The sequence below is a fragment of the Dermochelys coriacea genome, chromosome 2 (assembly GCF_009764565.3).
Source record: "Dermochelys coriacea isolate rDerCor1 chromosome 2, rDerCor1.pri.v4, whole genome shotgun sequence".
Taxonomy (NCBI): domain Eukaryota; kingdom Metazoa; phylum Chordata; order Testudines; family Dermochelyidae; genus Dermochelys; species Dermochelys coriacea.
Genome location: NC_050069.1, coordinates 177,558,692 through 177,583,989, shown reverse-complemented (window position 1 = coordinate 177,583,989; position 25,298 = coordinate 177,558,692). Strand labels below are relative to the sequence as shown.

Below are 25,298 nucleotides of genomic sequence, written 5' to 3'. Positions count from 1 at the left end.
AGTGATGTGTAATATTGGGCCATGTGTACACTCCCCTTGACATTCGTAGTCTTAGGATATGTCTACATTGCAACTAAACATCCGCTGCTGCCCCATGTCAGCTGGCTCAGGTTTGGGCAACAGGGTTGTTCAATTGTGGTGTAGACATTCAGGCTTGGGCTGGAGCCTGGGATTTGGGACCCTGCGAGGTGGGAGGGTCTCGGAGGCTGGCCTCCAGCCTGAGCCCGAATGTCTACGCTGCAATTAAACAGCCCTGTAACCTGAGCCCTGCGAGCCCTACTCAGTCTGGTCTTGGGCCAGTGTAGACATACCTTTATTCAACCCAGGTATAAAGGAGTCTAAGTTGGTCTAATGTATACATTAAGGAACCAGAAGAAAATAGAGTTTGTCCCTTTAACTTGCACATGCCTTAACTTGCACCTTCTTATATCTTCTTCAGGCTCATCCTCATGTAAATCAGACCAGTTTTAGAACCCTTTACATGTAGATACATCAGGTATAAAATGAGCAGAAGAGGGTCTAAGTTAATGTAAAGGAGTTCTAAATTAACCTAATCCTAGACATCACTTCTGATTTTGGCTCAAGATCTCTTCATGACCCTAAGCTGTAAGATCCTCCACTGGGATTCCTAACTGCATGCTTCTCCTATAACCTCAGTTCACCTTTCTTCTCTATTTCTTTGCTGTGGATGAACAATGAAGTAGGAAGAGGTGATAATTGTATTGGAATGCAGCATTCATCACCTGCTGTCTTCCAAGGAAATTAACAGCATTACTATTTTATAGTCACATAGAAACAAATAATACATATATTTTTTATTTCATGTCTGGTGACATATGTGGGATTTGGGGTTAGCTCTAAGAAATGTATATTCATGTGCTTAGCTACTATGGTGGTGGACACTATAGAAAACCCTAACACAGACAAATGAAGAAATATAGGAAGGTGATTGAAATCAGATTAGTTGTGCTCTTTGTGTTTTGTATATAAATCTAAGCCTTACAATAAAACACTTGTATCTCATTGGGCTGCACGAGCCTTTATTAATTAATATTTGTTCATTGGTTTGACAACTTCAGATGAAAGGTGCTACTTAAGTGCAAAGTAATTATTATTATTTCTGTTCAGTTTTTTTTTCCACATTATAGTTCTGATCATGGATGGGGCATCTACAATTATCAGGTGGTGGGCCATATTCACTTCATTCCTCCTGCATATTTCTCCAGCTCCCAAAGCTGCACTGAAAAAATAAATGAGGAAGGAATGCAAACTGGGTGTTCCTATATCTCATTTCCCCAAATATAAGAACAAGCAGCCATTCAATTTTAAAGAAATACTTGTTTACCCAATGTATAATTAAATGGTGGAACTCTCAGCAAAGGATATTAATGAAGCAAATAACTTAGGGCCAGACTCTGCTCCCCTTTCTCATGTTTAGATGTACCTTACTCTGTGAGTAATCTCATTAAACTACATGCAGAGTAAAGTACTATTAATCTTAGCAGTATCTTGCCTTCACTAAGTTTCAGTAAAGGATTGGTAAACTGTGGCTGGTGGACCACCAGCAATCTGTGGAACACTTGCTGGTAGGCTGTAGAGAAGTGGCTGGACAACCAGTGCTGGCTCTTCCTCCTTGTTGAAATTCAATTTTATAACTCGTAAATTCTTCTCTATCGTTTATTATCCACATAAGACAATTGTAGTGGCTGCCACACCGATGTTATGTGAGAGATAAGGTGATCTGTGCAATCCTGAACATGAGAGGAGATGCCCATAATTTGTTTGTATTAAGATGTGGTCCACACTATATAAAAAAAACTTTTGAGAACCTTTGACCTATATAATATAAATAAGAACAGTATCTGCATTTACATTAGCTATGATAAAATTACAAGAGCTATCAATATTCATGCCTCAGGGCATAAGATGATCACCAGCTGGGGACAGAAGAACTTTCTCCATATGGCACAGTATATCACAACTAGGTATGTTATGAGTTTTATGTCTTCCTCTGAACAATCCAGTGAAGCCACTGGCTGAGAGAGGATACCAGACTAGTTAGATCATTTGCGTGTTCTGGTATTGCAATTCTTCAAGTGTATCTAATTTCTCAGCATAATTACTATCATGCTAATGTCTAACTCATGTAATTTTGATTCCACCTACAAGCATCAGTGGCATAATGTTCACAAGCTTCACAAGATGATGTGTTCTGGTATTGCAATTCTTCTTATCTTAACTAATTTTTATCTGAACTAATTTTTGTTATTTATCACATACGTGTTTTGTTTTTTCAAGTCTGGGGTGACTACATCATCTTGTGATGCTTGTGAACATTATGCCACTGATGCTTGTAGGTGGAATCAAAATTACATGAGTTAGAGATGCTGTAAAGACTTTAGCTTGTGCACAGTATTTCTGAGAAACGGAGCTAATGTGTTTTTCCCCCTTCTGTTGGGCATGGGTTACCTTCCCTTAGTTAACCCATAGGACCCAGCCCCCAAATCTGGTCATCCCAGAAGGGCAGAGCCATCCATACATAGGTCCATAGCTCACCTAGCTGCCTGGCAGCATGTCTCCTATTGACTGTAGTAGCAGCCATGGCTGCTATGCCTCTCACACCTTCCCACATAATGGTTTTGGCTAGTGGATCTGTATAATCACAAAACAGGTACTCATTTGATTCCAGCCCTTGCTCTGGCCTGCTCCTAACCATGTTTTCTCTCTTTACTTCCCCAAAAGAGAGAATGTCTGGCTGTAGAACACTGTGGTGCAGAGGTCCTCTTTGAAATTACAGTCTGCTTTTTCTCCCCCGGCCCCGTACGTTGGCACTGTGGCAGTGCCACTGCAGTAATTATCTTGTGTTCTCACAGTGTGTAGTGTGTGGCAGGATCTATCCAACAGCAGCAAACATGGACTTTCAGCTTCTACTATGTTTATTTTTGGTTACCTAGGTCATTGTTTGAGTAGAGGGAGCTGTTAGGTGTCAATAACACAGAGGGCAAACGTGTACAGATTGGATGGGGCATTACAGTTTGTGCTGAGAGGCAAGGAAGAATTCATTGGTGTGCAATTGCAGGCACAAAATCTGTCATGTTGCATGCAAAAGTTGCAGATGCTAACTCAGGTGTGAGAGTGGGTAGGGTGGGTTCCTTATTTCCTGGGACACTGGGTACTTCTGAAGCTAATTCTACTTCATCGTGTGTGCACTATTGCAGATCACACCCCTAATGGTGGGACTCAAATGCGCTCTTGGACAAGCTAGCCCTAAGGACAGTAACACAAGGCCCACATTTTCACTGTTTACCTCATATATGTCTTTCTGGTGGAATGTTAAAGAAAATCACTGGCATGGGTTGCTCTTTTCTTTATCCAAGCACTGTACTGTTTCAGCTACTGTCAGAATTTCACTCAGGGACACCTGATGATGATAATAGGCAGCAGGTTTAAAACAAACAAAAGGAAATATTTCTTCATACCGTGCACACTCAACTTGTGCAGCTCGTTGCCAGGGGATATTGTGAAGGCCAAAAGTATAACTGTGTTCAAAACAGAATTAGATAAGTTGACCAGTGGTTATTAGCCAAGATGGTCAGGGACACAGCCCCGTGCTCTGGATGTCATTAAACATCCAACTGCCAGAAGCTGGGGCCGGGGGGTGGGATGACCACTTGAAATTGCCCTGTTCATTCCCTCTGAAGCATTAGGCACTGGCCACTGTCAGAAGACAGGATACGGGGCTAGCTGGACTATTGGTCTGACAGAGTCTGGCCATTCTTATGTTCTCATGACAGAGGGGTGTTTGGGGAATGAATACAGCACAACAATCCAATGGCTGGAACACATAAAAAATTATTCTAGTGAGGTGCTGAGTGTCCTCAACTCCTCAAGTTGCACGCACTCAGCAACTCACATGATCTAGTCCTTATGTAGCTAAACTGCTGACAGCTTTTTATTTCTTTTCCTTCAGATATCAGACATGAGATCAGCGGGCACCCCTCCTGTGGAAAACAAACCAACCACCCAGAAAATAAGTGGGTGGATGTGTGTGTATGTGAGAGAGAGCGAGAGTGCTTTTATCTTTCTCTCACACTCAACTTCACGATTGGGAATCTCTTGTTCCTACTGAGATTATCATGCTGCAGACACTTAGATGCCAAAATTATTTAGATTAAAGCAATCTGTTTGAATTTTGCAGTGCTGTTCATATCCTTCAGTGGGTTTCATCATGATAATAGGGGGTAATAAGAAAAAAAAACCCAATGCATGCAAAAATGTAAGTGTTCAGACCTGAAAAGAGATGACCTCATGTCTAATGTAGTCTCTTTGAGGTTAAATGAGACAGGAGGATGCCCCATATTTCAGGACATAAAATGAGACAGAAGAATGTACCTTCTCAAACATGACTTTATATTTCTAAAGGAACTGGCCTCCAACAGTTGCCATATTTTCTATTTTGGTGTTTATTATAAACAGAAGCTGCAATTTGCCAGACATTAAACACATCTGAGCACACACACAAGCTTTACTTCATGACTGAAACATCTGTATGCATATGTGTATAATAAGCCCTGCAAAGAATTTTGCATAAACACTAAAAATGGAGAAGCTGTAGATTGTTACTTTAAACAGAAAAATATATTTTACCAAGATTTTAAGGATTTTTAAGGAGAGGGGGAAAAAAGAGGAACAGAAAATGAAAGTGGTATATATTTAGTTGGATATTTAAGGAAAGATTCTTTTAAAAAGAGCAGGATTTTCCCATTAATTACAGCACCTCTTACTGAAAAGACCTGCTGCTGATAATCAGATTCATGTCTGAGGAGGGACATGGTGTTATTTTACTGTATTTTAAAAGAGATAAATTAGAACTTGCACCAAGTCCTGTTTTCTTTTGAAATGCTGAGACAAACTTTTCAAACTTGAGTGCCTAAATTTAGGCATCTAAATCCATACATAGGCATCTGAATAAATGGCTTCTTTTTCAGAAGTCCTCAGCACCCACTGACTTTAATGAGTTTTTTTACTTCTGAGGGTTCTGCAGGTTCTTAGCACTTCTGAAAATCAGGCCACTTTAAGTGCCTACATATGGATTCTGATCCTGAAGGATAGATAACCAAGTTTGAAAAGTTAAGGTATGTCTACCCTGGAGCTGGAAGGTGTAATTTCCAGCTTGAGAAGACATATCAACATTAGCCCTGATCGAGCTAGTATGCTAAAAATAGAAGAGAAGCTCACCAGTGGGAGGGGCCCATCCCAAACCCAGGTATGGACCTGGGTACCCAGCCACTACTGCCACTTGCACTATTAAAGCTACATTTCTATTTTTAGCATGCTAGCTCAACCAGGGCTAGCACCGTCTGTCTCCTCAAGCTGTAAATTACACCTTCCAGCTACAGAGTCAACATACCCATAGTGCATAACTGAGTTGACTAAAATAATTACAGGAACCCACATTAAGCAACTGAAGTATCTGTAGTAGTGCTAGTGAACTCAGCACCTTTAGGAAAGCAAAGGACACACAACAATATTTAGGCCCTGGTTCAGGAAAGTGCTAAAGTATATGCTTAATTGTTAGCATGTGCTTAAGCACCCTTTCTGACTAGGGATGGCTTCCTGAATGTGGGCCTTCGAATGATGGGCACTGTAGAAATACTTTTGATAAATAGAGCATGTAAGAAGTAGAAGTATAATGTGCATGGGTCACTCTTTCTCACACTGAGTAGTACCTTACTCCTCAAGGAGTTCGTCCATTTCAGTGTGAATTGTTAGGGAGTGAGGTAGCGCTTAATGTGAATAAGAGTGTCAGCATCTGGCCCTATAGGAGCAAGGAGGACCAGATTTATGATGATTTATAAAAAGTGGCTCCATATAAGCCAACAAAATCGAAGCAGAAGCCACACAAAGGTATATGGGCTCTAGGTTTATTTGCTTCCTACAACAAATGTTGAACTCACTTCTGCCCCATTACATTTAAATCAGCTGCTACCCACTGACTTCAGCAAAGTGCTTATGTAGCACACTGAAAAACACTGTGCCATGTTCCCCTCCATTGGCTGCTCTATTCCCAGTTCATGTTGCTATTCCTTTTTGCTTAAGCAATAGAGGTCCCTAGCTTCATGTTCAAACCCTATGCACTTATCTTTTTCACCAGGTGGAGGCTGCGGCTGAGCCTCTGGCTTCCTGTAGTCATACCACAATTGCTATAATTATTTGTTTGGCAATGTGAAAGGAGAAGGGGTCTGACTGTTGCATCATTTTGTGGTTGTAGATAATTGTCCATCTGGAATGGAAAAAAGCTCACCAGATAGTCATTGTTTTGTGATTCTTTTGATCAGTACAGATTCAAACTGGTGATGTACAGCTTCATAGCAGGTTCCTGGAGTTGCATAATGATTGTGACAGAAAAATATTTGAAGAGGGAAAAGAGGAGAACATGCCCAGCTACTTCAGACCAAGAATGTGTCCATTCGAAAGCATTTTACTATTATTTGTATTTGTTTTTCACTTTTCTGTAGAAGTCATTCCTCCATATTTTTCTCTGTCTCTGAATCATTCCACAACATAGAACAGACTGCCAAGAGGGAACAAATATTACTCATCTCCTTTCCTGAGCCAGGTAGCTATGTGGGTGGACAGGTAAAGGCAGGTATACTTATAAATATAGGTGCATTTTCAGCATATCTTTTTAGCTGAATGGGGTTTTCTTTCTTTCAATCATGTATAGACTGGGCTAGAATCATTATCCAGATGTTTATCTCATGACTCAAACAACATCGCAACCATAATAGACAACCGAACTTGTATGAGATATTGCTCATTCCTGACGGATAAGTCACACAGGTATAAGCATACACACTCATGCTATATTATTCTTTCCCTCGCCCCCACAACAGGATAATAAACAAACAGGAGATGGTGACAACATCAGAAAGTAAAACAGGACTTTTTCCTCCCGCTGCACTAAAAGTTAAGTGCTTGCTGTACACCCTTAGCAAACAATAATAAAGTGAGACCCTGGCAAAGGGGCATTAAAAGTCAAGCTAGAAAGTATTTTGTCTTTGAATAAGAAGGAACCCAGACAGTGTGTAGTTGTTCAGTGCTCATGCTTATGTCACACACATCCAGAATATTGGTATAATACTCTTTCATATTATGCCTGTCCTTTATTTAATTTTATTTTAAAAAACTAGAACATCTTTTTTCTTTTTTTATTTCTTTCCTAGCAGTAGTAATTTTTCTGTAACTACATTGTGGTGGTGTTGTGTGCTGTTGAACAGTTGTTGCATTTGACCACTTAGGTGGCAGCATTTTAATGGTGGAATCCCTAATAAAGATAGTCCTAAAATACTCATTCAGATAGCAAAATATCAAGAATCCCTAAGTTGAGGGGTAGGGGTTAGTTCAGCACTCTATGAAGAAGGGGGCCATTGGTAAAATTCAGTTATAGACCTCTGTTCTGTTCTGTTCTGTTCTGTTAATCACTCTCCAAGTTCATGGTTGGGGACAGGGTGTTCAGATCCAAGATTTCGGTTTGGGCCATCTGATTTGTAGGGCTGGTTATATAACTATTTTTGTGAAGAGTCTGGCAAAATCATTCTTCGACTGCCAAATAAAATTATTCACAAATAAATGTTTTCATTATCCAGCCAGCTTTACTGGTTTGTGAATAGTTTGCAAAGACCTTTGGATGAGATGTACTATATAAAAGTAAACTATTATTTATTAGTTTGTCTAGTCATCAAAACATAGTTTAAAATGCTATTTGGAGTGGAAATGCAAAGTTCTTCTGGGTGAGTGATCCATGTTCAGGTTCCAAACCCTTTCCTTAGTTCCCCTGACAGGAACTTTACCAGGAAGCTGCATCCTCTAATCTACATAGGTCTAAGACCAAATTAAATTTTAAGTTGTCTTTTCAAACTTCAACATTTCTATTAAGAGTCTAGTACTGTAGACACCCATTGCTTCATGTTCTCTATGGTATATAAATCTCCACACTGTATTTTCCACTGAATGCATCCGATGAAGTGAGCTGTAGCTCATGAAAGCTTATGCTCAAATAAATTTGTTAGTCTCTAAGGTGCCACAAGTCCGCCTTTTCTTTTTGCGAATATAGACTAACACGGCTGCTACTCTGAAACCTGTAGATATAATGTTAGGCATAAACCCTGCGCCTTGCTGTAGCTGAACCTCATGCATCATATTTGCCTGAGTTAGACTGTAAACTGTAAACCTCTCCAGGGCCACAAGTGGCTGAAGAACAACCGAATCTTTCATTTCTGAGGATGATGAAGTTTAAGATCTCCTATGACCACAATCTCACTGTGCAACTCATAAGTATAATGTGTAAGAATTCTAAAACAAAACTGATTACCTGTTATAAGGACATAAGTGTTAAGTGACTGGAGCCCGTCAACAGCAATCTGTACTGAATGACTGAATCAAAGGAACATTAACAGACCCAAAGGTTCATGTCTTCTAGGAAGAGAGCAATATTCCCTCTTCCCAGATGCACAGACAGTACCCATGTGTAGATATCCTAATGGGGTTAAATTCACCATAAAGCCAGCATTCAAAACTTCACAATGATTTACAATTCTCTGGAAGAGAAGGTGCGGGGGAGAGAGAGTCCTTGCAACTTTCCTTTCCTATGCAGCACCATCCCCAGCAGTGTCAAGGAGATTTAACCGAATACGTGATCTGTTGATTACTTTCTGTGGTGTTAACATTCTAACAGCATACATCATGCATGTGGGAAAGTGACCACTTAACCATCAGGAAGTGGCTAAGTTCACAGTTATGTACAAAGATATCACTACAGCCACAACTTCTTTTTTGCTTAAGTGCATCATTGCTGCTATTAAATGTTAATTTAGTTTATACAATAAAAAAAAGTGTAAAGTTTTTTAAGCATGATGCTTCTTTGACTATATTTTCTGTGGTTTAACATGGATGGTGAATTATTTTAAGACGTTTTACTATTTTATTGAATGCAGACATTTATAAATTCCCACTGTTAGTATGTTTGGCTGATGGTAGGTTTGAGGCTAAATTAGCCTGATTAATGAAGAGCGTTTCAGACTAAAAGATAATGTCTTTTGCTTAATACTTCACCACTTAGTGGTAGGGAATGTGCTCTTCACACTGTTTTAGTGTCTAGAGTTGCCAGCTCTAGCCCACCTCTTCCTGAATAGTCATGAAACGAGCTGTTGTAGCATGAAAGTTCAGCCTTTCTTGCTTCTGCAGAAATCTCCCTATGAGCTGTTCTCCTCCAGTCATTCTAACTGGCAAGTCTGACTCTGTACTAGTGTCTGCATTCCACATGAAGGAGCCAGATGAGGATGCTTTCAACTTTGACTGATAGCCTCATGGAGAGTAGAAGAACATCCGATGTCCCTTGGGTATTCATTATATTTTACTGGTTTCCATCTATGTGAGACAGAAGTCAATGGCAGTTTTGCCTGATTACACCCTGAGCACTGCACCCATTGACTATATATAAACATTAACTTTTGCTTTCCTCACAGAGTTGTTGTGAGGATTAAATATTGGGCCAGATTCCCTTTTGCTGAAGCAGAGCAGTGCAAATGACAATATATTATATTCTGGGGGAGAAGAGGGACTCCCCTGAGAGAGGTCAGACTTTTCATTTGGGGAAGACAACTTCAATCTCATCTGAGGACTCTGGATCTTTGCAGGTGGAGGCTGCCTACAGGAAGTAATGAATCAACATGTTCCCCCTATCCACCATAACTATCGCCATTTCTCAGCCAGAGCAACTGACTTCAGGTACAGTGCTGCTCAACAGTAGGCTCCCTGGATGAGGGAAAATGGCTGCACGCCAGGAAATGTGTCTGTACTACATACTTGCTCCACTGTAAAACTTCTACTAGTGGATTTTCTGTTGCCTGGGCCATTAAGTCAGGATCTCCCAAGGGCGGTCAAAGTTGGTACAGGCCTGAAAAAAATATAAAGCCTGATGTAAGTGATACTCATTATTATTAGCTAATTAATCCATTCATGAGGTAGGTAAAGAAGTACAATCTGCATGTGGCAGGGTATTTGTACCTCTCTATGGTGACCTTCTACACTAGTTCTTCCACTGGTGGAGCTTCACTGTTTGTAGCACCAGTAGGACATGAAATGTAGAGATAGACACTGCTCCTGATGTGCTGCCATTTCTGTGGGAAGAGGTCCCTTGTGCTTCTCTCTGTTGGTTGGCTGAGGTGAAGCTAAATAACATGTCTTTTAAGAGCAGAATGATAAAAGAGGAGCTAATTTTCAAATATGAATGTAAGCTATTTCTGAGTACATAAAGGCTACTCCAGTTGCCAGTACATGGACTTTACAGCAATAAAGGCAACTTATTACTTGGTAAAGTGCTTAAAGGTTGATACCTTGAACATGAAAGGCACCCTGAAAAAAACCAAATTCTATGCTGTTATGATGTGCAAGAAAAAAAGCTTGCTTATTTGGGCTGTTTTCAGTAGTTAATAAATGACATTTTCCTGATTAATTGGGGCAGGGAAAAAGCATGTAAGGAAAGACCTCCCTGATTGACTGGAGTTTTCATTGAAAAGGAAGAGAAGATGCTTTTATTTTTCTTTAATTTTATTTGATGTTTCCTGAATGCACTGTGGGCTTGCCATGTTTTGGGTCAGGAAAAAAAGCACAACCAATGTATTATTATTTTCTGGTTTAATGAAGCCGATTTCTTTTCCCAGTATAGGCACTTTGCAGTCCACTGATTTGGACTGGAGAATCTGTCCTTGTTAAGAGAAATAATACAAAGCTGTTAAAATATTTTTGGATATGGGCTGTGTTTTTGTTTTGGAAATGCTACATTAACTTTGCCTCAGGACATTAATTAACACACTGGTCATTAATTGCTGGAAACAGCAGATTTGTCAAGGGTTACTGTTTCATTAAACTGCCTTGATTTGAGGGAACAAGCATGGAAGAGAGTGCCTCTCTGTAAGATCCTTGTCTCTCCTCCCAAAGAAGAAAAAAACCTAACCATATGTAAGCGGGGGAATAGTCCCGCTCTTGTGGGGAACTTTCCTGGCTTCTGCACTACCCCGGTGAAGTGGGCTAGCGAAAGGATCTGAGTCCTCGCTCCCACTTCCTTTATCCAGCAGCCTCCCTGCCCTTGAGGATTCCCCTTCCACTCTCCTGTCTGGCAGAGTCCTCGTAACCCCAACAAGGCTGGACCCAGGATTCCTGGGGGCTCGACCCCCCAACCCTGCTGTGGTCACCTAGGACAGGGGCTAGGGTGTCCCCACTCCGGGGTACTCTCTCTGCACTGGACACTTCTCTGACCCACTGCCCATTACATACAAGTTAAAGCAAATTAAAGTTATTTAAATCAACAATTAAATTTAAAAAGAATAAGGAAAAATGGGAAAGGTTAAAGGAAACAAATCACCCCGCTCTGTGGCAGGGAACATCACAAACAGTGTCTCTGGAATGTCAGGGCAGTTCACTCTGTTCCTTGTAAGTCCCAGGCCTCCTTCTCAGGCCCTGGCTGTGCTGCAGGGATGCTGTAGGTTGGACACTTGCTCTGGTGGTGGCCACACGCTCTCAGTGGTAGGATCCTTCTTCCCAGTGTCGCCCCCTCCCTGTTGGGGTTATGATCCAAGCCTGGCCTGCAGAGCCTCTTGGCTGAGGCGCCTCCCTGTGCTGGGCCTGCTGCCCAGGGTCCCCCTCAGTTTCCCCAGCTGCTCACCGCGCCCAGGTCCGGACTGCTCCAGCCCCAGCTCCATCACTCAGTCTTAGCACTGCTGCTGCTGCTCTGCCTCCAGCTCCCTGGCTGCTTCTTTGGCCCCTCTAGCTCTGGTTGCTGCAGCTCTGCTTCCAGGACAGGTCTGCTCTGCAGGCTGCTTCCATGACTCTGCTCCCAGCACTGACCTGCTTCCTGGGCTGCTTTTCTGGCCCCTCTGGATCTGGCTCAGCTCTGCTCCCCATCTCAGCTCGGGCCCCTGCTTTCTCCTGAGCTCGGCCCCACTCTGTCTGAGCCAGGCAAATCCAGCTCACACGGAGGACGGAACCTCCCTGGCCTCCTGACTCCCTGATTAGCCTGCCCACCCTGTCATTCAGGCTGACCTGGAGCATTGGCCGCTCCCCATTGTCCCTGGGGGCTGTCGGTCTCAGGGTCCTAATTCCCCAGTGACCCTTCCCCCTTTTTAGTACTGGGAGCTAGTCAATCAAAACACCCACACCGAATTTTAATAAGGGGGCAACAGTCCCCTTACACATAAATGAATGAAAAGGAGCTCAGGACTTTTTATTGTCTTGTATTGTGGGGTTCTGAGACATCAAAGGTCTTTCTTCATCAAGAAGTGACCAGTGAAGCATTAGTAGAGCGAGCTGATTTTTGGTTAACATTCTTTGACTGGAGAGGAACCCCACTAAAAATAGCTCTGAAGAAGAATGACTTCATTCTTGAAGTTTGGAGTGAGTTGTAGCTGTGTATTGATGTCTTGCTTGTCTTCACCTATCTTAGTCTTGTAATAAATGGAATGAGGATGGATAAGTGCAATTGCATTAGGGCCAGTAATAACAACCATCATGGTTTAATGCATAAGGGAAATGCAGGTTTGGAAGCAGGATTTGTATCCGAGGCCCCAGGGCTCAGAGAGGTTGATATGTTCAGATTTAGGGGCTGGGAGGTTTTATGGTGAAGAGAGATGATGGATAATTATTCAGGGAATATATGGAAAACTCCTATTGGTGTTTCTGAAAGGAGTTAATGCTTCTTTTGCCATTGCATGCTTTAGTTTATTGCTAGGAGACAAATAGAGATGAAAAAGAAAGTAAAATTGAAGTGGCAATGACAGATCACTTATTTGTAACAGTTAACAGTTGGGATTTAATGTACTATCTGCATGGAAAAGAGAACAATAGTTTTAAGAACAGGATAGGATTTTCCTCATAGAAAATTTGTTCTTCCTGTGATAAAAACAGTGCCTGATGGGGATAGTGTGGACAGTATCTGGTTTTAATTAATGTGATGCCCCCAAATTAGAACCCATCAGTTTACCATCCCTGAACATTTGGATCTGATCTTCATTGCTGAGTCCTCTGTTTGTATTGAGTTGAACTAAAACCCTGGGCCAAACGTCATACACTACAGAGAATTTAGGATCTGAAGATTGCTTAGACCTATCTCTAGTTTTGGTTCATAAAACCTCATCAGTTAGGTTTCAGTATTGCCGAACCAGAGTTATGATAAGTGGGTTCTATATTATATTTTATCAGATGCAACAGAATTTGTGGGGGCTCAAATAAAAGCTTGTGTTCCACCTCTGAAAGGGCAAACTGTAGGGGGCTTAATTTTGCAAACTCATTTGTCAGGTTTTGATTCAGATTACAACCACATGTTGTTTAGATCCCAATTCAATTTCATTGGAACCATCAAAATTGAAGAGGCTTGAAGGAAAGTTCCAGATTCCAAAGTCCAGCAGGAGAAAGAGAGAATTAAATGTGACAAATATTAGTCAGATTGTCTAATATACTTCTAGAAGGTGCTCAGCTGACTATGGTGGTGAGAGTGGTGTAAGAACATAAAAGAATTTTGGTTCATATCTAGTTTTTTGTTTTGTTTTTATTAAAAGGTGGTAGAGGAAAAAATGTAAAGTAAGAATAAGAGAACAATCTCACAAAATAGAAATATGCATTGGCAAGAGGAGAAACAAGAACCAAAAAGCATCATGGCCAAAACTTTCAAAAGTGTCTAGTGATTTTGGCTGCCTAACCTGAGACATCTTAGAGGCCTGACTTTTAGAAAGTGCTGAGTACCTGCCTTTTAAAAGACAGACCCATTCAAAATGTCTCATGTTGGTCATCCAGAACCATTAGTAACTTTTGAAAATCTTGGTTCACATTTGCTAACAGCTTCAGAAATGGGGAAGAGGCAGATACAAAAATGGAAGCCGCAGCGTCATCTCCATCCAATAGTCTTCAAAATCAGCACTCTAGTCCCCAGTTCAGCAAACTACATAAGCATGTGCTTGAGTGCTTTGTTGAATCAGGTCCATACTCTGGGAAGATTTTTCATCCATCATCATCTCTCACCTTGCAAAGTCAGACTCAGTGCCAATGCCATAAATGAGAAGCACAGATGGATGCAATCCAAAGTCCAAGAAGCATGGTAGGGACAAAGCTGTATAGAGAATGAATAGTTAAGTTTTATTCAGGCTAATAATGAAGTGTAGATATCTTTCAGAATGAAGATAAGGAGTGTTCTGTTGACTGTCCTCACTCCACAATACCACAGTTAGATGTTGAGTTGGCCAGCACTAGATGATGATTATTTATTTGACAGTATCACCTATAGGCCCAAATCTAGAATCAGGGCACCATTGTGCTAGGTGCTGTGCAAACATATAATAAAGAGGCAGTCCCTGCCCCAAATAATTTACTGTTTAGATTAATAACAAAATGTAAAACGAGGTTGAAACAAATAGGTAGGACTGGGGGCGATAGAGGATTATGTAACAATAACATGAGCACATTTCATGTAGACTAATTGACAGTGCAATATAAGTCACCACCTGTCTAGCTCTTATCAGCTGGCAGTGTTCTGTAAGCATTGTGCCAGAAGTAAGTCTTAAGGAGGAATCTGAAAGAAGAGGTTGAGTTTAGTCTGCTTCTTTAGTTCACTTCTTTGTTTGGTTGTGCCACACTTACTCTGTCACCCAATAAACACCTGTAGTAAAGAGAAAAACCCAAACCGTGTAACTTTTCATTTGTTTTATTTTTTGTAGAGTGCTGGTAGTTTTGTTAGAGTGCTGCCAGATTACAGTGAAAAGCTGGTTTTGCAAAAAAAACAGTAAATGCATGCCTGAGGTGAATTCATAATTGTTCTCAGAAAGCACACACTTTTGCTAGAAAATGCTATCACAAATATGATGAACAGTTTACCTCTGGGCAAAGACTCATGATAATTAGGCATTTAATTTTTGTGCATTAAAGGAAAATGATCCACCGACTTTCTGAACTCATGTAATCTATCTAATGGAGTGAGTTTTAGGATAGGATCCAGGAAATCCTAAATGCCAATCCTGACTATTCCCTAACTCAATCTATGGCCTTGGGAAAGTGTCTTTGCTTCAATTTCCCCATCTTTTAAAATGAGACTAACACTAATTTACTTCATTCACCAGGGTATTGTGAGGACTGATTAATTAAAGTTAGTGCCTTGAAAATAAGTGCTAAGTATTATTATTTATTATTATTAATAGAGCTATTTGAATAATATGAAAATATTACCCTAAGTAGTGAATAGAAGGGAGAAACAATTATCAGTACTGAATTGGTGAAATATTTTGGGAATGTGCACATATTGTTTTTCTTTCTGCTTTTAGTAGTTTTCTTTATTTGCATTTGAGGATTTTTTTGGGCTATTTTAAAATCCTTGAGAGTTAAAGATGACATATTATATGTGAAAAAATAAATGCAATAAAATATGAGTACAACACATTTCCCATGCTTTGAATGTATTAATTCTGGCTTACAGAAGAAAATGTCTAAACATAAAAAAGGAATAATTTGGAATCAGATTCTTCATGGTGAATCATGAGAAAAATTCTCATCAGAGAGGCAAAAAAATATTCTGGCTTTACTGCTAGTGTTTTCATAAAACATTTCTCCCCAAATTACTTTGAATGGAATAAAAAAAATCTACAAAAACCCTTTTTTTCTTAATAAATACATGAATGGAAAAATATATAAATAATTTTTTTGGGGTGGTTTTATCACCCTTTTTGTTTGGACTGAGTTTGGACTGGTACACTTCAACCTTGGCAGTGTTTCTTACAGGCCTTTCTCCTCCAACCCCCAACTAGGTAAACAAAGGTTTTGGATAGTGGAGTAAAGGAAGATAAACGCTTCATGCCAACTTTAATGATCTAACCAAGGCTAACTATTAAACCAAAACCATTAATTAAGCACCTACTTTGAGGGGAACATTTAAGAGGTTAGGTAATATGTTGTAGGCTCCTTTGCTCCTCAGGTTTTTGTCTTATCCTGTGCTGAAGGCCTTAGGCTTGTCCTTCAATTTCCAGAACACCCTATGACAGAGGCTTCTTGACATCTCCCCTCTCTCAATAAAGGAGCTCTCTTCCTGGCTGCTGAAAAGGGGTGCACTACATTCTGTCTCCATTCTGATTACTGAAAAGGAATGTAAAAGGGCGAGATTCTTGCTGAAATGGAATCACACGAAAGGTGAATTTGAATCCTCCTCTCCAGTGATGAGCTGCCAAAATCTTAACAACCGGTTCCCTCCTCACCTCACGAAGGGGTCGTGGCCCACCCCCCGGGGACTTCTGCCCCATCCAACCCCCTGTGTTCTTTGATGCCCCCTACCTGGACCCCTACCCCATTTCCCCCTCCCCTGTCCCCTGACTGCCCCCAGAACTGGGCAGGAGGGTCTTGTTGCCAACCATAGTGGGTGCCCACCCCTAAGAGCCAGAGGGACCTACCAGGGGGCAAGATGGGAAGTCCCGGCGGTGCTTACCTGGGGTAGTTCCCAGGAAGCATCCGGCAGGTCCCTCTGACTCCTAGGGGCGGGGGAGCATAGCTGCGGGGGATCAGAGGGAGCGGCCACTCCCCCCACTGATCACATCAAAAGCGGCGCCTTAGGCAATGACTCTGTTGGTGCTCCGGGGCTGGAGCACCTATGGGGAAAATTTGGTAGGTGCAGAGCACTCACCAGCAACTCCCTGTCCCGTGCCTGGCCCCAGCTCACCTCACCTCACCTCCGCTCCACCTCCTCCCCTGAATGCGCCGCCCCCTCTACTTCTCCATCCCCTCCCCCATCTTCCTGCGAATCAGCTGTTCGCGTGGGAAGCCAGGGAGGGCTGAGAAGCAAGCGGCGGCTTCGCGCTCAGGCCGAGGTGGAGATGAGCTGGGAGGGGGAGCAGTTCTCCTGCATGCGACCCCCCCCCCCGGGTTACCTGCTATGGTGCGGGCGGCCCTCCTCGCGCCCCCCTTGCCCCAGCTCACCTCCGCTCTGGCTCCGTCTCCGCCTCCCTGGGCCTGAGCGCGAAGCTGCCGCTTGCTTCTCTGCCCCCTGGCTTCTCACGCGAACAGCTGATTTATGGGAAGACGGGGAGAGGGGGAGGAGGCAGAGCGGAGGTGAGCTGGGGCCAGGCGCGTGGCAGGGAGCTGCTGGTGGGTGCTCTGCACCCATCAGATTTTCCCTATCGGTGCTCCAGCCCCAGAGCATCCACGGAGTCAGCGCCTAAGGCGCCACTTTTGGACGGTTGTTAAATTTAGAAGCCCTTTTAGAACCGGTTGTCCCACGAGGGACAACCGGTTCTAAAAGGGCTTCTAAATTTAACAACCGGTTCTAGCGAACTGGTGCGAACCAGCTCCAGCTCACCACTGCTTCTCTCTCTAGAAAGGTTAAGGAATTCCTCTTCTTTTTATTCCTAGAAGTATGAGAAAAGGGAATTGAAAAATGTTAAATAATATTTTGTATACAATATCATATAAAGAAATGAACACTTTGCAAAATGTACAACACTAATATTATTGTAAGAAATCCATGGACCTCTGGGGTTGGATGGTTATTTCTATGCTGTACAATATGGTAACTCACAACTCCATGGCGATTGAACTCTGATCATCTGCTCCAGAAGAGTAGGCATCTACCACTGGAATTAAATTAGACTCTCCATTAGCTGCTAGCTCTATAGGATGTATGATACATATTTGGGCAATACTGATTCCATTCACTAGGGGTGCAGTGGTATACATTGTCTGTATACACTAGCCAATCCATCATTATATGTAATGTAGCTTTTTATTAGAGATCTGTGTAGACCCCGCTCCAAAAGAGTATATTCCAGAACCTCAGTCATTTTAAGCCAATGTCGCTAGCTGAAAGCAGGCTGCAGTTGTCAGTGGAAATGGCAATCCACAACATGATTTACTTTCAAAGAGTGATGTAAGTCAGAGCAGAATCTGGCTCTCAGAATGCTAATAGGCTTTCTCAACTCCACTTATACTAGATTTTTGAGGCAATCAGCACAGCTCTTTTACTGTTGTTTAAATATATATTTTATTTATATGTCACCATTAAGCGTAAGTGAAAGTGTGTTTGATTCTGGTAGAGGCACATAGCAAGTAAAGGGATTCCAAAGTGATATTCCTTGTGGGAGCTGAATAAAGGGGCTGCCAGGGAGCTGAGAATATGCTGTAAATACTGTGGTAAAGTTAGTTGGCCATAGGGGGAGCAAAGGTAGCTGGCGTGAGCGCGCAGTGAGTGGCTAACATCTATCCAGCACTGGAAACTGCCACAGGAAACTGAGCTGACTTCCAATGGTCCTTGTGCCAGCAGACAGTGTGAAGTTGAGTAAGTGAACTGGGAACTGCTGTGTCCATTTTTATGTACATTTTTTTCATTTGAAAGACTGTATTATGAAGCCAGAGGGACTGCTTCAGGCTGGATATGTAAGTTAACAAGTCACTTGAACTGTGTAGGAGGAACTAAATTGTTGGAAGGAGAAGCTTTCAATAAAATCTGCTTCTGTGTGTTGTACAAAGACATCAGAGTTGGCCGGGTTATGCACAGGTCAAAACTCACGCTACTTCCACTAGAGTAATATAGTCTAGAACTGTTTTGGAGGTTGAACTGCTGAAAATAGACATCTGGTTAGTACAGTTGTCTTTCAATGAACATCTTAATGAGAGATTTTCATCAGATATAGGCAGAAGATGCACATGGATCCAGGGATATTTTCAAACTCCTACAATTTTGGATCCAGGGTTTGGCTGTAGGCCCATTCTAAAAAGCATGCTTGTAGAATTCAGATCCAATGCAAGATTTTTAATGTCTGCCAAACTTTGGGGGTATTTGGATCAAGCACTTTGGTTAAGGCCCATCTCTAATTTTCACCAAATGTTTTTAACTGTTTTATAAGTCCCCTTTCACTCCTGCATTCCCTTCCTGGTAATATTAATTTTCCTGTTCTTGTCTGTTTAAAAAGGTCAGTCACAATTGTGCTAGTGAGTTTTTAGCTACTTTGGTGTTTTGTTAGTTCTGTCATCTGCTGTTAATTCTTTTTTTGCACATGATCTCAATTTGGGAAATTGTGTTTCGTTCTGTTATGCCAGAGAATACACAAGCGAGCATTTTTCTTTTACTCACTTTTACGCTGCATTGGAGTAGTTGCTGGCAACCAATCACAATACAAATGTTGTTGAGCTTCAGCTACCAAAAGCTTTTTCCTTATATCAATTTGCATGGAATGTCCCAATCAGAGATGGAGACTTTATGGGCTCTCTCTACATGGATTGTTCCAGAATCCTGCTCAGGACCGTAGAGTAGATCTCCCTAGGATATGACAGGTGTGCCCAAGCCCTCAGATTTGCAAACAAGATTAAAAATCATGCAACCTCAGAAAATAATGAGGATAGTAATTAAGGTTGATGTTTAATCTGAGTATTCCTGAGATGTGGGGAAATTACCTTCCATTGCTTGAATCATACAGGGTCACCTGGTTTCGTTGTGAGGACAGGTCATTGTTCTCGTAGCCTTACTGTGTCACTCATGATCCTTTCTCATTTCCCCTACCACTACCAAAAAAGGTGTCTTTCCTTCTACTGTATTGCTGCTCTAACTGGTGAAAGTATCTCTGTGCTTCATTGAATGAGTCACTCTGATTGCAACACATAGTGTAGTGTGTGGCAGAGAAAGGACTTTTCAGTGAGGTGAGACAGGCAGAATAAGCATGGTATGCACTAAGGACAGGATTTTCAAAAGTATTCAGCTTTGGCTTAATTTTGTTCCCACTGAAGTCAACTGGAGTGTCACAGGGGATGTGCCAGTAGTGAGTATACGTTGACATGAAACTTTCTCATGGAAACAGAATTAGGCCCACCCAAAATATGTTGTGTGTTTTTTTTAATTAACAAAATATTTGGCATCTTAAATGGGAGTACATGAGAAATACTGGCCTTTCCAGTGTACAGTAAATTGCTTTTATTGATTGCTAGATTTCTAATAGAAACATTGGTCATTCCAGTGAAATAATGCTGGGTGTTAGCATTCTTGTCAAGGTGGAAACCGAGTTTTAGACACAGATGATATATAATTTTGTTCATAATGACTCTGGACAGAAAAAACAGTAAGGAAAAAAAATGGATCCCTTCCTTCATACTCACCCAGGTAAAAGAAGGAAGACAGACAAGCAACTGCTATTTAGCTGGTCTGGCACAACTCTGGAACTGGTAGTAGTAACAACTGGCTGATATTGCTGTTTTTGGTTTAGCCAAACACCAATGCCACTTCCTCCCATATAAAATGTACAATATATATTTTCCCCAATGTAAAATTACTTTTACTAGAACTGGGAAATGTTTCATCAAGATGTTTGAGACTTAAATAATTTTATGAAATTTGGGGCAAAAGATGTTAATAAAAATGAAAAGGCCTCTTACTCAAAAATTCACATTAATTGAGTGTGTGTGTGTGTGTGTGTGGAGGGTACCAACCTGAAAAGCTATACCACCTAATGGATTAAGCCCAGAGAAGGAAACCAGGAGACTCCTAAATCTTATTCCCCATCTTTCTTGCCTGGCCTTACTAATACTTTACAATACTTACACTGGATAGGACTGTATGCTTTCACTTGATTGCACATCACATCTTTAGGACAGGAGCTGTAATTTATTATGTTTGTACAGTGCCTAGTACAATGCCTCCCCAACCTGCCTTTGGTGTGTAGCCACCACACAGACCTCTGCCACTTGAACTATCAGAGTAACTGATAGCAGTTGTAGGTTGTCATCCTCCATGTGGATCAGTATGAGAGGGGGATGACACACTTTACTAGTGGGGTTCACAGATATTTGCTGACAGCAGAGGAATGGTGAGACTGGCTCTTCATCCATCCAGTTCCAGTCTCCACTCCCCAGGATACTTGTCCTTGTCTCCTTGCATGTAGATCCTAGTCTCACCCCGTCAGATTCCCCACATCAGTTTCCCCACACCACTCCCAGTCCTGTTGTTCAGCCAGTCTCAAATCCCCAGCTCCTTATCTGATCTTTCTCCCCATAGCCTCCAGTCACCCCACTCGCCTTCAACTTCCATTTCTTGTCCCCACTGACTTCCAAACCCAATCTCCCTCCACTGGATCTCCAATTTTTGTCCCAGTTTCTTCCTCTCTGAGGTCTAGCTCTTGTCCCCTCTTCATTCAAATCAGGCTACTTCTCCCTCCAGTCTTCCTGGGCTCAGAGGGGTGAAAGAGGAGGCCTTTGTGTGTGAGCATAGGAGAGACAGGCTCCCTGCTCTTGGTTTGGGTGTGTGGACTTGGAGCCAGCAGTGCCCACAGCAGCCAAGAGCAGCAATTTCAGGAAAAATCCTGCTCAGCCCCAGGCTGGAGTATGCCCAGTGAAGATAGACTCTTCAGAGTTTTTTAGCTGCTAAAATCTAAAGTCTCTACTAAACTCATGGACTGTAACTTTTTTCAAGGCATATAATTCAGCTAAAGTTCAATGGATTTTCACAAGGACCACTATAGCACATCCCTGACATCCAACTGTCAAGTTTGAAGTCTCTGGGAGGAGGGATAGCTCAGTGGTTTGAGCATTGGCTTGCTAAACCCAGGCTTGTGAGTTCAATCCTTGAGGGGGCCATTTAGGGATCTGGAGTAAAAATTAGGGTTTCATCCTGCTTTGAGCACGGGGTTGGACTACATGACCTCCTGAGGTCCCTTCCACCTCTGAGATTCTATGGTAAAGCTAGTCAAAGAAGAGGTCACCAGAGTTTTTTAACGTAGGCCAAACAACATTTTCTCTAGCTTCTTTTTCTGAAATGACAGACCCATTTTAGCTGAAATTTTCCTGAAAAATTCAGTCTGAGGTAGACATGTGGCTTGGAAAATTTCATGCTGAATGGTTAAAGTTGATAAAGTTATAGGCAACTGAAAAAAGGGTCTTAAGTGAAGTATCAGGCAACCTTAATACGAAGTGGTGCTACCAGACTCCCCTATAATAAAAATAATAACAATCACTTAGCCTAACCAGTCCAGCCACTGCCTGGTTCACATCATTAATGATGAATGTAAAATAAGCAGAACTCTAATGAAAACAGATGCAAAAGATGTAGCAAGTCCCCATCCTCTCCCTGTGTTCAGAGAACAAGGAGAATACGTGGGTTGAGTACTGACCCAGGTTTTGTATTTTTGAGTGTGCACACACAACTTCTTTTGCCCAAAACATAACTGACATGATTGCTGTGATTGTATCATTATAAACAGTGCTGTTCTTGGGATTTGGGCGGGGAGGTCAGTGAGTTGATTAGTTGAGAAAGCTTATGCTCAAATAAATTTGTTAGTCTCTAAGGTGCCACAAGTACTCCTTTTCTTTTTGCGGATACAGACTAACATGGCTGCTACTCTGAAACCAAACTTTGTGTGATGCTACTCTGTAAAATGACAGTAAAAATGGCATTGGAGGGTTCCACATTTGTTTTCTAGTCACATTTAGATGAAATGTTCTCAGTTCCTAAATAAAATTGTGCTTTTTTCTAATTACTAGCCCTGAAAACTTAGCCAAGGGTCCCAGAGTGGTGCTGGATTCCTTTCTTATCATACATAGGCAGCAGTAATAGAGGTTCTGCAGGCTAAATTAGGCACTCACTCACATCTGGGCATCTCCACTGCCTTCAGTTGCACAGATGTAGTTGACTGAAACTTGGAGAACAGTTGATGCACATGAAGAAACTGAACCTAGTCCATTCTCTTTGTTGTATTTGCTGTGAATAGCTTACAGGAGGAAAAACCAGTATGAGCTTAGGTTTGTCACTGGCCCCTTTTGGAGGGAATGGGGTCCACAGGCATCTGTGACTGATTACTTGCTGCTTAATTGGACTTAAGGGAAGACACCTGGTCTCTATAAATGAGGACACAGTAGCAGGGGAAGGGCTGCTATCTATGGACCTCTCTGAACACGGAGAGGGAAGGGACTCAGTAGAGAGCTGCTGAGTCCTGGTATACACTAGGCGTTGAGGTTGAAATTGATTTAACCCTGCACCCGTCCACATGACTAAGCCCTTTTTTTCGACTTAAAGGGCTCTTAAAATCAATTTCCTTACTCCACCCCTGACAAGGGGATTAGCGCTGAAATCGGTTTTGCTGGGTCGAATTTGGGGTACTGTGGACGCAATTAGATGGTATTGGCCTCTGGGAGCTATCCCAGAGTGCTCCATTGTGACCGCTCTGGACAGCACTCTCAACTCAGATGCACTGACCAGGTAGACAGGAAAAGCCCGCGAACTTTTGAATTTCAATTTCCTGTTTGGCCAGTGTGGCAAGCTGCAGATGACCATGCAGAGCTCATCAGCAGAGGTGACCATGATGGAGTCCCAGAATTGCAAAAGAGCTCCAGCATGGACCGAACGGGAGGTACGGGATCTGATCGCTGTATGGGGAGAGGAATCCGTGCTATCAGAACTACGTTCCAGTTTTCGAAATGGCAAAACATTTGTGAAAATCTCCCAGGGCATGAAGGACAGAGGCCATAACAGGGACCCGAAGCAGTGCCGCGTGAAACTTAAGGAGCTGAGGCAAGCCTACCAGAAAACCAGAGAGGCGAATGGCTGCTCCGGGTCAGAGCCCCAAACACGCTGCTTCTATGATGAGCTGCATGCCATTTTAGGGGGTTCAGCCACCACTACCCCAGCCCTGTTGTTTGGCTCCTTCATTGGAGATGGAGGCAACACGGAAGCCGGTTTTGGGGATGAGGAAGACGATGATGAGGTTGTAGATAGCTTACAGCAAACAAGTGGAGAAACTGGTTTTCCCGACAGCCAGGAACTGTTTCTCACCCTGGACCTGGAGCCAGTACCCCCTGAACCCATCCAAGGCTGCCTCCCGGACCCGCCAGGTGGATAAGGGACCTCTGGTGAGTGTACCTTTTAAAATACTATACAAGGTTTAAAAGCCACCATGTTTAATGATTAATTTGCCCTGGCATTCATGGCTCTCCTGGATATACTCCCAAAGCCTTTGCAAAAGGTTTCTGGGGAGGGTAGCCTTATTCCATCCACCATGGTAGGACACTTTACCACTCCAGGCCAGTAGCATGTACTCGGGAATCATTGTAGAACAAAGCATTGCAGTGTATGTTTGCTGGTGTTCAAACAACATCCATTCTTTATCTCTCTGTGTTATCCTCAGGAGAGTGATATCATTCATGGTCACCTGGTTGAAATAGGGTGCTTTTCTTAAGGGGACATTCAGAGGTGCCCATTCCTGCTGGGCTGTTTGCCTATGGCTGAACAGAAATGTTCCCCGCTGTTAGCCACGTGGTGAGGGGAGACAAAATGCGACTTTGTAACGAAAGCACATGTGCTATGTATGTAATGTTAACAGCAAGGTTTACCGTGAAAGAGTGTACCCATTGTTCTATAAAATGTGTCTCTTTAAATACCAATGTCCCTTTTTTTTCTCCACCAGCTGCATGTGTTTCAAGGATCACAGGATCTTCTCCTTCCCAGAGGCTAGCAAAGATTAGAAGGCAAAAAAAAAAACGCACTTGTGATGAAATGTTCTCTGAGCTCATGCTGTCCTCCCACACTGACAGAGCACAGACGAATGTATGGAGGCAGACATTGTCAGAGTTCAGGAAAGCACAAAATGACCAGGAGGAGAGGTGGCGAGCTGAAGAGAGTAAGTGGCGGGCTGAAGAGAGGGCTGAAGCTGAAAGGTGGCGGCAGCGTGATGAGAGGAGGCAGGATTCAAAGCTGAGGCTGCTGGAGGATCAAACTAATATGCTCCAGCGTATGGTTGAGCTGCAGGAAAGGCAGCAGGAGCACAGACCGCCGCTACAGTCCCTGTGTAATCAACTGCCTTCCTCCCCAAGTTCCATAGCCTCCTCACCCAGATGCCCAAGAATGCAGTGGGGGGCCTCCGGCCACCCAGCCACTCCACCCCAGAGGATTGCCCAAGTAACAGAAGGCTGGCATTCAATAAGTTTTAAAGTTTTAAACTTTTAAAGTGCTGTGTGGCCTTGTCCTTCCCTCCTCCACCACCCCTCCTGGGCTACCTTGGTAATTATCCCCCTATTTGTGTGATGAATTAATAAAGAATGCATGAATGTGAAGCAACAATGACTTTATTGCCTCTGCAAGCAGTGATCAAAGGGAGATGGGGAGGGTGGTTAGTTTACAGGGAAGTAGAGTGAACCAAGGGGCGGGGGGGGTTTCATCAAGGAGAAACAAACAGAACTTTCATATCGTAGCCTGGCCAGTCATGAAACTGGTTTTCAAAGCTTCTCTGATGCACACCGCA

At 42.5% G+C, this 25,298-nt stretch overlaps 1 long non-coding RNA gene across 1 annotated transcript; it reads right to left on the bottom strand.

The window, feature by feature from the left end:
- Nucleotides 1-1,664: 1,664 nt before the first annotated feature.
- Nucleotides 1,665-22,755, bottom strand: LOC122458882. The gene is made up of 3 exons (XR_006279195.1): nucleotides 22,652-22,755; nucleotides 3,308-3,421; nucleotides 1,665-1,751 (listed from the first exon to the last, which is right to left on the bottom strand). It is a non-coding gene; the product is annotated as an uncharacterized LOC122458882 (long non-coding RNA).
- Nucleotides 22,756-25,298: the final 2,543 nt, after the last annotated feature.